Genomic DNA, 16,616 nt, shown 5'->3' on the forward strand with positions numbered 1-16,616 from the left:
TGAAGCCTCTGGGAACTACAGCTATAGTAAACTCTAAATACAGCCCAATTCCTAGTCAGATTAAACTAAAACTGCACAATAAGAGTCTATTTATATCATTTCCTATTACTCTATACATGAGGCCTGACTTTCAACAAAAATTACATGGCACACTAATGGCGTACACACAGTTTTGGAGGCAAAGCGTTACAACCAGACAGTGATATGACACAAATTTTGTGATTACCAGAGAAAGAACTTAGACAAACTAAAGGAATGCTAGCAATCAATATCATTGTAACAAAAATAATGAATACCTTTAATGGGCACATTAATAGACTACATACAGCTGAGGAAAGAATCAGTAAGTAAGCTTGAAGATATGTCAATACAAACATCATGAACTAAAATGCAAAGAGAAAAGTTAATTTAAAAATAAGGATGGGGCTTCCCTGGTGGCGCAGTGGTTGAGAGTCTGTCTGCCAATGCTAGGGGACATGGGTTCATGCCCCAGTCTGGGAAGATCCCACATGCCATGGAGTGGCTGGGCCCATGAGCCATGGCCACTGAGCCCACGCATCCGGAGCCTGTGCTCCACAATGGGAGAGGCCACAACAGTGAGAGGCCCGCATACCGCAAAAAAAAAAAAAAAAAGGATGGAATATCCAAGAAATGTGGTGTAATTTGAAAAGATGTAACATACTCTTAACAGCAGTTCCAAAGAAGAAGAAAGAGAGAACAGAGCAAAGGAAATATTTGAAGTGATAGTAGCAGATATTTTTTTCCCAAAATTACAGATACCAAACCTGAGATCCAGGAAACTCAGAGAATACCAAGTAGGATAAAGACAAAAAAGAAAAAAACAAAAAGAAGAAGAAGAAAAAAAAAACCTACAACTAGGCATATCTTATTGAACCAGCAAAAAACTGAAGATAGAGACAAAATCTTGAAAGAAGACAGGGGAAAAAACAACACCTTACCTATAGAGAAACAAACATAATAATAACATTAGCCTTCTCTTCAGAAATCAGTCAAAGAAGAGGAAACTAGAGGAAAAATTAAAAATATTAAAAGAAAAAAAAACAAAAAACTAACCTAGAGTTCCATATCCAGAGAAATTTTATTGTACTTTAAAAGTAAAGGATATATGAAGACTTCCTCACACACTGAAAACTGAGGAAATTATTGCCAGTAGACTTTTTCTGCAATATTCAAAGATGTTCTTTAGAAAAAAGGAAGATAATACATGTCAGATATAGGATCTAAAGAAAGGAAAGAAGGAAGTGCATACAAGAAGGAAAACAAGGTAAAAAAACACTTTGTTAAGGTAAAACAGAATATATTATTTTTCTTATTGTCAACTTATCTAACAGATAACTATTTGTTCAAAGAACAATGGTATTGAATGATTTTAGTATATGGATAAATGAAATGAATGACAGTAATGCAATAAAGGAGGGGAGGAGCAATTTGGAATACTCTGTTATAATGTACCTGCAGCACCTTGGAAGTGCTACATGGTATTTTGAAAGGAAATTTTGTTTAGCTGTAAATGTATGTTGCAAAATCCTGGGTAACCACTTTAAAAATAAGTACAATTTATATGCTAGGAAAAGAGAGAAAATTAATTTTCTGAAATTAATAAATTATTAATTTCAGACAAAGCTGACTTCAAAGCAAGGAAAATTATCAGCAATTAAAAACAGGCATTACATAATGACAAACTGGTCAATTATCCAAAAGTATAATAATACTAAAATCCTATGAACCTAACAACAGAGTGTCAAAAAATATGTGTGGTGAAAACTAATAGAACTGAATGCAGGAAAAGAAAGTCCACTTACTATTACTGTTGGATACTTCAACACCCCTCTTGAGGTAATTGATAGATTAAGTAAGCAAAAAATCTACAAGTATATAATTAACCAGAGTAGCACCATTATTAACTTGACATAATTGATATTTATAAAATATTTCACCTGAAAACCACATATACTGATTATTTTCAAAAACACATAGAATATTTATGATAATAAACCACACTCAGATTCATAGAAAATACTTTAAAAATTTAAAAGAATCAAAACATATCAAATACACTCTCAGACCACAATGGAATTAAACTAGAAATTAACAGGAAGATAGCTGAAAAATTCCAAAGTATGTAAAGATTAAACAATATAATTTCAGATGACACATGGATGAAGAAAACAATTCTCAAGAGAAAAATTTTCAGTTGAACAAGAAAACAAAAATATAATCTATAAAAATGAGTAGGAATCAGTAGAAGCAGTACATAAAAGAAAATTTTTAGCAGTCAGTATATATATGTGCATACATAGAAAAGAAGAAATAGATCAAATCAATAATTTAAGCTTGTAGCTTTGGAAACAAATGAAAGAAGAACAATTTAAGCCTAAAGGAAGCAGAAGAAAAAGAAATACCAAAAATAAAACAGAAATCTGTGAAACTGAACAACGATAGAGTGAAATCAATGAAACTGAAATTTCTTTTATTATAAGACTAATAAATAAATATTTAATCAGATTAACCAAGAAAAAAATATATTGTGAGGTTTCTAGTTGTTTATAGAGGGAGGGCGAGGTTGATACCATTTACACTAATTTGTTCCTCCCAAATGCTAGAAGGTTCTTATGATATCATTGTGTTTTCACCACAATACAAACCCACAAATGGAGTATTGACATCGTTTTTTAAATATTCCTTTTTTTTTTTTTTTTTTTTTTGTGGTACGCGGGCCTCTCAACTGTCGTGGCCTCTACCGTTGCGGAGCACAGGCTCCGGACGCGCAGGCTCAGCGGCCATGGGTCACGGGCCCAGCCGCTCCGCGGCATGTGGGATCCTCCCAGACCGGGGCACGAACCCGTATCCCCTGCATCAGCAGGTGGACTCTCAACCACTGCGCCACCAGGGAAGCCCTAAATATTCCTTTTTTGTTACTTGCTTTCTGCTGGTTTGGAAGCTTTAGTTTACCGATTGCCTTCATATATTTAAGATACAAAGTTTTTTTCTAAGAAAATCCATTCATTAAATGCTTTTATCCTTCCCTCTTTATGGCAACCTTATCACAAATCAATCCTCATATGAAGAACCTTCTTCCATCTTGTTAGCATTTAAATATTCAAATTTTAAAAATAAAAATGTTAAAATAGGTAAATTTATTGCTACATTATATCAATTATGTTCTCATTAGTTTTTTATATCTTATACTTTCTGTCAGTATTTTATTTTTCTCTAATAATCCTTTAGTCAGGTTCTGTGGGTGATCAAATTTCCTGTTATTCTGTGTGTCTGTAGCTGAAATACATTTTTATTGTGCTCACTCTTGAAAAATATTAGGCTTGGATATAAAATTGTATGTTTGAGTTATATTCTTTCAGCAGTGTGAAGATATTACCCAGCTTTCTTTTGGCATCTATTGTTGTAAATGAAATATCCATTGTCAGTTGGTCACTCCTTTATTGTTAAAATGCCTTTTTGCTAGGAGTTTTTATGACTTATTTTACCCTTAATGTACGACATTTTTCACTGTAATGTATCTAGGTATAGGTTTATTTATTTTTCTCTTTATTATTAAAAATGCCCATTTTATCAGGGGTCACATATTGTCCCCTCCCAATTTTTGAAACATCAAAATTGTTTATTCTAATGCAGTTTCGCCTCTATTTTACTATCCTCTCTAATTAAAAAAAAAAAAACTCATTATATGAATGTTAGGGGTTTTCAGTGTATCCTCCGTGGTTCTTAAGAGTTCTTTCACATTGTATGTCTAAATTTTTCTGCATATGTGCTGGTAGAATTTCTCTTACTATCTTCAGTTTACCAGTTTTCTCTTTGACTTCATCCAGTCTGGAGATTTGCAAAGCACTTTTTGAAAAATATTTTGCTATCAGTGAAATATATTTCATGTCATGATTTCCAAACCCTTTTCATAGTAATGGGATATTATTTCCTTTAGTAACTTCATGCTACCTTTAAATGTAGTTTGATAGATCATTTATATAATTGAAATTTTTAATATAGCTTTTAAAAGTATTTGTTGGAATGTTTCATAAAATTAATTTAATTGATGTACATTGTTTTTTGGTAGTTTTTTTCTCTTTTAGATATAAAATTAATATTCTACTTTGTCAGTTACTGTATTATGGTGATCTGGATAATGTTATCTAGTCACTAAGCCAGCATGGAATGCCTTCTACCTACCATCCCTCAACTTGGCACTTGCAATTGCTGTAGGTCGCATTTGGCAGTTTTTTCAACTTCCATTCTTTAGCATAGGGGGCCTAAATCTAGCCCCTAGTTGTAATCTGTGAGTCTGATCCAAGTACTTCATCTTGAAATGGAGGCCTTTCAAATGCTTCTTTTCTACAGAAGCAAAATTCCTGACTGGTGCCACCCACTTTTGTGTATATCAGAGCTCAGTGAGCCGACTCATGGAATGAACACATTTGCCATTTTGTATTTATGTTCTGTCTCTTGTTCTAAATATGTTTGTCTTACATTTGATCTTTGATTTATATATTTTCATATTGTATATATTATAATTACTTTGGCTTACAAGTAGTAATTGAAACATGAACTCACTTTACCATGCCAAATTTTAACTTTGAAGGTAAAAATATACTCATGTGGGATGAATCAACATTGTGTGTTTCTACTCAGAATTTTAAAACTGTTTAGGAGTGATTTTTTTCTAAATGCAGGGTTTTTTTATAGTGTTTTAGAAAGAAAAAATGTCTCCATTTTGCACATGCTTAAAAAGAAGTTAATTTTCCAAGAAAACATAATTGTTTACTGTGTATAAGATTCATCCAATTAGACTCAATTAGTTCTCAATCATTGAGAATATATATATATATATAAATTAAATTTGAATTTAAGTCATATGAGATAAATCATAGTGTAGTCATGTTGTGTTTGGGCTGTACAGACAAACACTCTGGGTCTATATGCTGGTTCTGCCATTTTCTAGCTATGTGGTATTAATCAAGATTTCTATAGCCTGTGTTTTTTAACATTTTGATATATAAAAACAGATATATATATATATATATATATAGAGAGAGAGAGAGAGAGAGAGAGAGAGAGAGAGAGAGAGAATGTGTGCTGTGTGTAGTAGTATCCAAATTCTCATAGATTTATTCAAAAATTAAAGAAGCATATGAAAAATACTTAGAACAGTGCTTCACAAAGTTCCTTTAATTATGAAATTACAAGAAAATGGGTATCAAAAACACTGGGAAAAATAGTGTTCAAAAATTACTTCAACTGAATCTAATGTTTTCTGCTATTAACTGTATTGAGCAATAAAGGCAAAAAAAAAAAAAAAAACGTACTGCAAGAACAGGAAAAATGTCTAAATATATTTAATGATTTCTAAAGCATAATGTTATAAGGCTTCCAGAAATAATTTGGACCCTGGGATGATGTAAATAACTTTTTTTAGCAAAAAAATGTGTTTATACCACTAAATTAAATGAGGCAAAGCAATTATTCAGAGTTTTACTATGTGTAACACATATTCCTCCCCCTCAAAAAAATAATACTTAAAAATACCTTTCAATGGCTCTGCTGTTCATTTAAGATGAAATAATAGATCCTAAGTAAAGTGATTGGAGTAACCTAACAGATCTTTAAGTATCTATGGATGAATTAGGTGACTTCAGAAAATAGAAGAGTAGAGTATATTTTCCAAGATGTCAAATTCCTGGTTAACTCTCTTCTGGAAGGGGTGAAGAGATAACACAAACAATAACTACAGCAACAATAAAAACAAAACTAATGAACAAGTAGGCAAAACAGTACTGCAGCCAGGATTCATGAGTTTATTTTCTGATTCTGATCTTTTTCTGACTGTGTGATTTATTTGGTTGAACTTAAATACATTTAAAAATGTGTTCTTGGAAAATTATACATGTGCAAAATTATACATGTAGATAATATATTCTTCTAAAACACTATGATGTTTCTTCAACAAATGATAACAGAAAAACTGGATATCTTCATGTAAAGAATGAAGTTGGATTCTTACTTTAAACCATATGTCAAAATTAACTCAAAATGGATCAAAGACTTAAATGTAAGACCTAAAACTATACAACTCTTAAACAAAAAAAGAAGGAGAAAAGTTTTATGACATTGGATTTGCCAATGATTTTATGGATGTAATATCAAAGGTATAGACAACAAAAGTAAAAATAATTAGATTACATCAAAATTAAAACATCTGTGTATCAAAGGACACAATCAGTAGAGTTCAAAGGCAACTCATGGAATAGGAGAAAATTCTATTTGCAAATCATGTATCTAATAAGGGGCTAATATCAAGAATATATACAGAATTCTTACAATTCAAAAACAATAAAATAAATGACACAAATAACTCAGTTGCCAAAAACTGGGCAAAGAGATTAAATAGACATGTCTCCAAAGAAGATATATAAGTGGCCAACAAGCATACGAAAATGTTCTCAACAGCACTAATCATTAGGGAAATATAAATCAAAATCACAATAAAATGTCACTTCATACCCATTAGGATAGCTAATATTTCAAAAACAATAATAACAAGTGTTGGCAACAGCATGGAGAAATTTTAACACTTGTACACTCTTGTTGGAAATGTATAATGATACAATTGCTATGAAAACAATATGGAAGTTTCTAAAACTTTTTAAAATACATTTTTTCATATGATCCAGCAATTCTACTTCTTATACACATCCAACAGAACTGAAATCAGAATCTCAAAAAGATAATTGCACACCCATATTATAGCAACATTACTATAGACAAAAGGTGGAAGCAACCCAAGTGTCTATGGATATATGAATGCATAAACAAAATGTGGTATATTCATACAACGGAATATTATTCAGACTTAAAAAGGAAAGAAATTTTGATTCATGTTACACCATGGATGGACCTTCAGGACACTATGCTAAGTGAAATGAGCCAGCCATAAAAAGAAACACTGTATGATTTCACTTCTTTGATGTACCTAGAGTAATCAGATTCATAGAAACAGAAGGTAGAATGGTGATTGCCAGGGGCTACGTGGAGGACCAACACAGAGTTGTTGTTTAATAGTATGAAACTGTAATTTATAATAACAAAATATTTGGTGTTTGTCCCATTTCTGGCATACAGTTCCAAAATTCCTCATTTCCTAAGTGATAAGAGCAACAGAGCATCTTTTTTAATATTTAGTCTTTTGTCCTCAATTCCTGAATGACTGCAGAGTCAGTAAAGATGAAAGGAATATCTTTTGTTATTCATAACAAGCCCCTTTCAACCAGTTTATGTTAATGAGGTGACTGTTAGAAAGCTCCTCAGAATGAGAGGCTAGTTGCCAGGGGCACTAACAGGTGATTAGAGGGTTGGAACATTCAGCTCCACCCCTTGACTACCAGGTAAAAAAGAGGGCCTGGAGATTGGGTTCAATCATCAGTGGCCAATGACTTAATCAGTCACACCCCTGTAATGAAGACTCAAAAAAAAAAAATTCCTAAAGTAAGGAGTTCAGAGGTTCAGAGAGCTTCTGTTTTGGTGAACATGTGGAAGAGCTGGGAGAGTGGCACACCAGGAGGGTATGACACTGTGTGCCCCTTCATTCACACCTTTCCCTAGCCATCTTTCATCTGGATTTTCCTAAATTGTATCCATTTATAATAAACTGGTAATCTAGTAGTAAATTATTTTCCTGTGTTTTGTGAGCTGCTTTAGCAAATTGTGAACCTGAGGAAAGGGTTGTGGGAATCTCTGCCTTACACCCAGTTCATTGTAAGTACAGGTGACCACCTGGACTTCTGGTAGATGTATGAATGGGGGCAGGGGTTTTGGTCTTCTGACACAGGCCTTAACCTGTGGGATCTGATGCTAACTCCTGATACTGCCAGAACCGAATTGAATGGTAGTATACTCATTTAGTGTCTGCAGAGAATTAGAGAATTGCTAATTGTGGGAAAAACTCTACTTATCTGGTATCAGAAGTAGTGTTTTGAGAGTGTTGAGGGGAATTAGGTTTTTCCTTTGCAAATGGGTGTAGGTTCAATCTTGCAAAATGAAAAAAATTCTGGAGATTAGTTGCATAACAATGTGAATGTACTTAACACTACAGAACTGTACACTTAAGAAGTCGAACATGGTAAATTTTACGTAACATGATTTTCCCACAATTGAAAAAAATTCTATGACACTAGCTAAAAGGGTAAAACAGTATCAAAATAAATAATGACAAAATCTTCTTTGAAACCTTGAAACCAAAAAGTTTAAAATTAAAATGGTACAAATTGTCACATTGACAGCTATATTATCAAAGTGGTTCCTTTCCTTAGCCTTTAAGAGATATAAAATTTTGGCTTAAATACCCAGTTTAAAAAACTCAACAGGGGGCTTCTCTGGTGGCTCAGTGGTTGAGAGTCCACCTGCCGATGCAGGGGACACAGGTTCGTACCCTGGTCCAGGAAGATTCCACATGTCGCAGAGCAACTAGGCCCATGAGCCATGGCCACTGAGCCTGTGCATCCGGAGCCTGTGCTCTGCAACGGGAGAGGCCCGCGTACTGAAAAAAAAAACAAAAAAAAAATCTCAACAAATAGAAGTTAATGCATTATATGCTATTTTATTCTAAAAACTAGTTTTCTTTAAATTATCTAACTTCTATAATACAATTTACCTGAATTGACAATCCTCCTATATAAAAGAAAACATAGCTTACTGAAATGATATTTTTCAACTTTTAAGTGAAACAAGTATTTGAATCATCTTATTTAAGTTACTGGCTCTATTGCTTTCAATAGTAAGCATTACTAAGGTCACCATTTTGTCTAAAACAATAGGGGTACTAAGGGATTCATATTAATATAGCATATTCCCATAAAACTAGCTGAAATTTGAAGCTGAGATGATTCAAAAAAAGGTGTGGGGTGCGATTAAGTCATTCTGATTCCCATGTTTGGATACTTTTGCATTTTGGAAACTATGATTACCTTATGGTAATAAAAATCCTAGTTTCATAAAACAGACAATTATATTATATATACATAGTAAATGCAGCATAATAAGCCTCCACAAATTATCTAAATATAAAATAAAGTTTTATTTTTGTCTTGAACTGTATATGAATTATACCATAAAAGAAAGAAAAATGCATCGTTAAGTCTTTCTAGTCTTAGTCCATTAGGTTTGGTCTATGATTTGTTTTAAACTCATTACATAGTATATGTTCAGATTTGTTTTCAAAATCTCTTCCATATATAGAGGGAGGAGATCAAAGTGTCTTGAGATGCAATAAAACCTACATCTTATTTGTTGTGCACTATTCAACTATTAAAACAAAATTTCTTTTTTTCTATTTTAACTTACCCAGTTATTGTATTAATATCTAAGTTGTATTTATAACAAGAAATATTATTACAAGAAATGTTAGCAAAAAAGTTTCCTTTTCAACCTTTAAGTCACAGCTATGTAATATTTTAGAGGTTGCAAAAATGTAGCACACACATTTTTTATTTTGCTTTGGTAGATCATTATTTCATGTTACTACAAAGTTTTCATAACTGTGGTTTGTAATAACAGCAAAATATTTAATAATGTAATTACTGCTCAAATACTTGAGCAGATGTGAATTATTTAACCACCCAGTACTTTAATACTAGTAGTTACATCTTCTGATTGTTGATAATAATGTGTATTTAAGTAAGCATATCCTTTTGTATTTTACTTGACATTGGTGTAAATTCAACCCAGTCATTATTGGTGGTTCTATGTGAAAGGTTGCCTAATACACCAGGATGTATCTCATCTTTGCAATCTTTGTTGAAATGGGGGTTTTTCTTTCTGAAAATGTTCTTCATAATTTTCAATAACTCTAATCATTTTAATCTATTATCTTTCCTTTTTCCTGGGGTAAGTATCTTACATTTGTCCTGTCTGTCACAGAGATGGTTTTTCTGAGGTTTCTGTTCTGCATTTTTCTGCTTCAAAAGTAACATAAATTTTATTATTGCATAGCTGTTTCATTATAGTCTTATTTCATTACACTGACATTTATTTCCTCTCTATTGTATAGCTTAATTTCACATCTATGTGTCTTTAATAAACTTTTATTTTATGATGGCTTTAGGTTTATGGAAAAGTTGTGAAGATGGTACCTAGAGTCCCCATGTAACTGCGCACAGTTTCCCCTGTTATTAACATCTTACATCAGTATGATTCTTTTGTCACAGTTAGTGAACCAATATTAAAACAGGACAGTTAACTGAACTTCATGCTTTATTCAAATTTCCTTATTTTTACTTATTGTCCTCTTTTTGTGTGTACTAGAATCCTATCCAGGATGACACATTATATTTAGTCGTACTGTCTCCTTAGGCTCCCTCTTGGCTGTGACAGTTTCTCAGACGTTCCTTGTTTATGATGACCTTGACAGTTTTGAGGAGAACCGGTCAGATATTTTACAGAATGTCCCTCGAATAGTTTTGTCTGATGCTTTCCTTATGATTAGACTTGGGTTAGGTGTTTTTTGGAAGAAGCCTGCAGACATATACTGCAAATTTCATCACATTATATATACGGCACATACTATCATATGAGTTACTATCATTGATATTAACCGTGATCATATGGTGATGTAGTGTTTGACAGTTTTCCCCACTCTAATGTTCCCCCTCCCACTCCTTTACATACTGTACTCTTCAGAGGAAAATCGCTATGCACAGCCCACATTGAAGGAAGGGGGAAGTTGTGCTTGTTCTACCTTCTTAAGGGTGGAGTATCTACACTTATTAAATGGAATTATTCAACACTGAACAATCTGCCTCTTCTCCCTCATATATTTATTCAATAGTTTACTTATAACTGTATGGATACTTATTTTATACCTTGAATATGTATGTGTTTTATATGAATGTTATTATATTTTGTTGTAACTTTTCTTTTCACTAACAATATATATTTTTCCATGTCAGTTATCTAGATTTTCCTTTCATTTTGTTTGTTGAATTTTATTTAATACTAGATTTTACTGACTATAAGATGTATTTTTCAATGTTTTAGAATTTCTGAAGTAGAGATGCTTTAAAATTGATAGTATCTTATACTCACAATAAGCCTGGGGAGTTTGTTTCATATTTGCCACTGCCTATGACCATAAATACTTGGTGAAAGATATTCATATTTTTATCACTTCGCTTGAATTTTGCCATGATTGGTACAACCTGTGCTGAGTTTAACATTCCATAGACTTCAAAATGCTTATGCCGTGATTTGGCATTAATTTAAATGTTATTTTCTATGTAGAAAGGCATGGACACAGACAGCAAAATGTAATAAAATAACTGTTCATCATTGTAAATAATATTTCACATTCTTTTTAAAAAAACACAACAAAATTCTCTTTAGGAGCTAAGAAAAGGAGATACCTACAGTAGATAATATCAACTATGTTACTGAGAAATTAGTACAAGTTTGACTTTCACATTTCACATATTGCAAAGTTATATATATATAAATAGATGATAGATAGATAATCCCTTATAATTGTTGAAATAAATTTCAAAGTAAATAGAATGTAACTGACATTGTTACATTAATTTTTACATCACCCTGGACATGTTCAAGGGTCATAAAAAACTATATTAAAGGCATTTTCACATTTTAATTGAATATTTTTTAAATTTTTTAAAAAATTTAACTAATTTTTCATTCAATTTAACTTAATTTTTTGATTGCACATAATATAATGATTTAATATAATAAGGAAATTAATCTATAATGATATTTTTAACCATTTATGTCTTTTACATTTTGATTATTTGGTTATTATGCCTCATTCTTCATTGAACACCTTTCCACATGCCTCCTTGTTCATTTGTTCATGTACTTCTCCTGGATAGATATCAAGAGATAGAACTGATGGTCATAGGATACACACACTTAAAAATTAGTGCTGTTATATTTTTCTCGAAAGTGCTCATAAAAATATTTTAGTTTTATCAGGAGTGTATGAAACTATAATTTCTCTATTCCTTTGAAAACATATTATAAAAAGTTAAAATTTTCCAATTTTAAACACAATAAGTGGTATATCAACATAGTTTTAACTTGTAATTAATTTGCATTTTCAGTTACTATTCTTTTACTGTTTGCATTAGATGTTTCCATCCTCAAAACCATGATGATGGGGAAGAGAGAAAGTGACAAAAAATAGGCACCATTTGATGAGCACTGGGTTTCATTTCTCTTGGTTTTCAGAATTGTGATGTAGTAAATAGTGTAAATGTATGACATTCTGGGGTGGTTCCAGACTAGGGCCATTCCCAAGTGACCAAGGCATTTGTGTTATGGGGAAACAAGATAGGAGATAATCTTGGAAACGTAAATCAGTACTGAATTGTGAAGTGCATTTTAAATTCTACCAAGAAAATTGTATTTTATTTTTAAGGAGCAAAAGATATTTAAGCCTTTAAGCATGTAAGTGACATGATCTGAATGGCAGCATGAAAGATAACACTGGCCATACTGTGGACATGGATGATAATAAATAAAGTTAGGGATATGTAAATAGTCACATAGGAATGTATTTATGAAGAAGCTATAGTTATGGAGAGGTTTTTGTAGATTTACAGATTGAAGGTTACTGCCCAGATAAATGTGTGAAGAGAAAGGAGAAGGAAAAGAGTCAGGTATGACTGAAAATATCCTTGCATGGGCAACTGATGGATAAGTTAGTTTTATTCAAAATCAAATATTAAAGACATACATAGGACACAGCATTACAGAAGTCATAACAGAGAAAATATCCACTGACTGACAGCCAATACTAGATTTAATTTACCTATTTGAATTATCCAGGAGACTATCTGCTATTAAATTTTTTTTAAGGACCAGATTTGATTATATAGTTACAATAAGAGAGTGGGTTCATCTTGTACTCTTACCAGAGTACAGATAGCTGTACCTTATGTCAGTGGAATCAATTGTGGACAGAGATGAGCTCCAAGTTTATCATGAATTAATGCAGTAGATGTGACAGTCATAATATAAAGTCATTCTATTGGACTTGTCTTGGGGGGGTCATTCCTCAATCATGACCAGGTTTAGCAGGGTTCTTCCTGGGTCCCTGATGAGCTAAATCTATAACTCCCAATCCCCTAACTATTTGCATCTAGGCTATTATTTCTTTAGCTTTGCTACATGAAATGCATTTTCTTTACCAAATGGTCCTTATCCGTCTTCTGAATCCCTAATCATGCTGCTCCCTGTGCTTGCCTCCTAATGGTTGAAGAACCTGGGCTAGGAACTTGTTAATCACACTGCCCTTAAAGCTATACTTAGTAGCTTTAAGAAGCCGTCCCAGAGTCTCTGCCCTATTCCAGCTTTAGAAGTCTGAAGTAAAGAAAAGAGTAATCCCATCCTACTGTTGACAATTATCCCTCTGAGTTGGTTCAGGCTAGCAACTTTGTTCTCCCCAACATTTCCTCTCTCCCAACATCAAACTTCGGCCCTCCTTCTTTAAATAAGTCCTGTCTGTAGAACAAACAGTGGGGGAAAAAAATCACCATAACACCAACTTATTAATTATAATGAGAAATACAACTGTCAAGTGGACCAAAATGCTTGATGTGGAAGAACTGCTGAATTAAAAGTTAATTATAATGTGAGGGCCAGCTTATTATTCTATTCTAGGGAGAAAACTTCCAAAGTCAACAGGTACATTATTAAGGCAGCACATTCCCTCCTTGTGGACATATTATTTGTAAAGCCAAATAATAATTTTTGTGATGATAATTTCATAATAAAGGAGCAAGATATATGATTTGAATTTTAAGTGGCTTCTCCTAAAGGTAAAGTTTATATCACTGCAGACTGCAGCAAGACTGTTTAGGCCTTATCCTTGAATCCCAGCACTCACTTCCCGGGACAGTGCTAGGTGGACATCATCACCCTTTGTCTCTTTTGATTTACCTTATATGTAACAAAATAAGATATTATGTATAGTCAGCATAGAGTTGGTAGACAAAGACAAGAATAAAATATCTCAGAAAGACATTAGAAGGAAATTAAAGGAACATAAGTGTAAGGAATAGAACACTGAGGCAAAAGTATCATGAATTGACAGGCTATGGGTTCATATTAACTATAAAAAGATTAAATTAAACTTTTGAAAGGAAATGAGCTATACATTTTGTAGTTATTCTTAGCAATGATTGCATATTTATGACTTCAAAGATGACAAAGTAGTTTTAGAAGTTAAAAAGCTTTAGGTGTGGCCATAGTGAAATTAAACAATCTGGCCAGGATCTACTGCCCAGCGCATCCATTTCTCACGCCAAGAAATCCTGTAGAAAATCAATGAGTGGGAATCCAAAAGCAGTGGATTCCTTTGGAGAATAAAGCCCCTTTGGAGTTAATCAGATATCACAACTAACTTAAGTCAGTTTTCATACAGATGGAAACTATTAGTCCAAACACGTGTTATAAGGTCACAGCACATCAGAGATGACAAACATGTGGTTCCATCAAAAGTGTAATAAAATAGAGAATTTAGGAAATTATTGCCTTAAAATGTAGGCAATCATGAATTATATCTTAATTTTCTCATCATACAAATATGTGTATATAATGAGAATAACACCCAATGAAACATGAAAAAAACACATTGAAAACAGCTTCTTTCAGAAAGACTTGCTAGTAAATGTATATAAACTATCAACATGAAAAAGGCAATAGACCTTCACTCATTATTCATTTTACTACTAAAATATCCTAAGACTTTTTTGATGTTCCTTGTTATGCCAGACTTAGTAAAGGATACACAATTAGCAAATGATTCTCAAGTAATTTACCTAAAATCTTGCCTTTTCTTTTGTTACTTAGAGCATTTGAAATAATTCATTTAGAAAGCAAATGCTAATTCCACAATACAGATTGGAGATCTGAGCTGAAGAATTAGACAAAATAAAAATACTTTACATATGTACAATGTGTGATAATTTTTACAAAAAAAGAATCCAAGAGACATGATAAATATTACTTGTGATATATTCTACCACATGCAAGGTGAGTACTTGTTGCATAAAGTTTACATTAGAGTTTATGTACCTGGTTCGGTCATTGCACTTCCAACAGGGAATAAATATTTTTTGAATGTTTGGAGAGGATAGAGAAGTTATCTCTGTTGTGCTGTGGTAGTCTGGTTAATGCAATTTGATATTTGTACCAGTTATTCATCACAGAATTCCTATTGGGGTACAAAGATGGGGATTTGAGGGAGCATTTAAGTCCTTATTTTGCAGCTTTGATTAGTCCTGAAGAGAGCAATTATACCATAGGGGAGGATGAAGGCCATTCTCCATTCCTCTAGCAGGGTTGGTAAGGTACATGAGCTTAATCTTATAATCCATGCTTTAAATCTCACTAGGAGAAAATACATTTCTCTCTCCAAACACACTCGTCCTGCTGATTATTTCTATTTGGAAGGCAGCTGCTTAGAATATAGTCCCTTTTTATGTTTCATAATAACTGAAGTCATTGAAGCCAACAAGGCTAATCTGATTTGTAAAAATAATTGAGGTCAATATGTTCAGGCTAGAGAGTGGAAAACTTACTATTAAATACAAATGAAATTATAATCTTCTCTATTTGAATGATAAGTACAGAGAAAGTCAGGGAAAACTCATAAAATTCAGCCTAAATAATTATAAGAATTGAAAAATGAAATGCTTGGGTTATAATGTCTACCTGAGATTTCATGGTAGACTGAGCAGATGAAAAACATCATTACAGCATAAAATAAGCTATCATATCTAAATTACTAATCACTGAGCATAATTAAAATCTTAATAATTTAATTGCACACCATCATAGTACATACAGAAGAAATGAACACATTCCTTAGCAAAATATCACCTGAATCTCTATTTATAGTGGGTTCACATTCAAGAAAACACTGGTTTAATGAAGTTAAAAACAATAGAAATGTAATTCACCATTAAAGATATGTAAATCATTTTTAAATAGCCACCAATGAAAGTCAGTGAAATAAATTTTTCTGATTATAAGCATACATATCATCAAATCTATAAGGGAATGAGACTTCACTCATCTGTTTTTCCATTCAACAATCATTTATTGGACATTTTAATATGCTCAGTATGGTGCCTGGTACAATGTGGGATCATAATAATTTTGGTTTAATAAGTATGAATAAATATAAATGATATAATGCTGTATTGAACTCATGTACTTATAACCTTTTAAAACATTTCTTTATTAGGATCATTTGGATAAGTAAAATAAAATAAATAATACAAATAAAGTTGGTAGGTTCCAAGAGTAGAAACATATTTATTGCTAAATATTGCTCCAAAAGTACTTTAGAAAACTAAAATTCAAAACAAGAAAACAAGGATAATAACTCAACCATATTTTTAAATTTACCAGTTTAGCATATTCAAATTAAGGGGAGCATTGCTAAATACTATGTTGACAATAACTGAAGGTGTCATGGGCTCATCTGTAGAAATGGCAATTGCATTATGGCTCCTCCTTGCTGGACCTTTCCACTCTCCTTTTTGCTACCACTCTTCATGAGAACAGGTATGAGCTTCCTT

The sequence above is a fragment of the Tursiops truncatus genome, chromosome 14 (assembly GCF_011762595.2).
Source record: "Tursiops truncatus isolate mTurTru1 chromosome 14, mTurTru1.mat.Y, whole genome shotgun sequence".
Classification (NCBI taxonomy): domain Eukaryota; kingdom Metazoa; phylum Chordata; class Mammalia; order Artiodactyla; family Delphinidae; genus Tursiops; species Tursiops truncatus.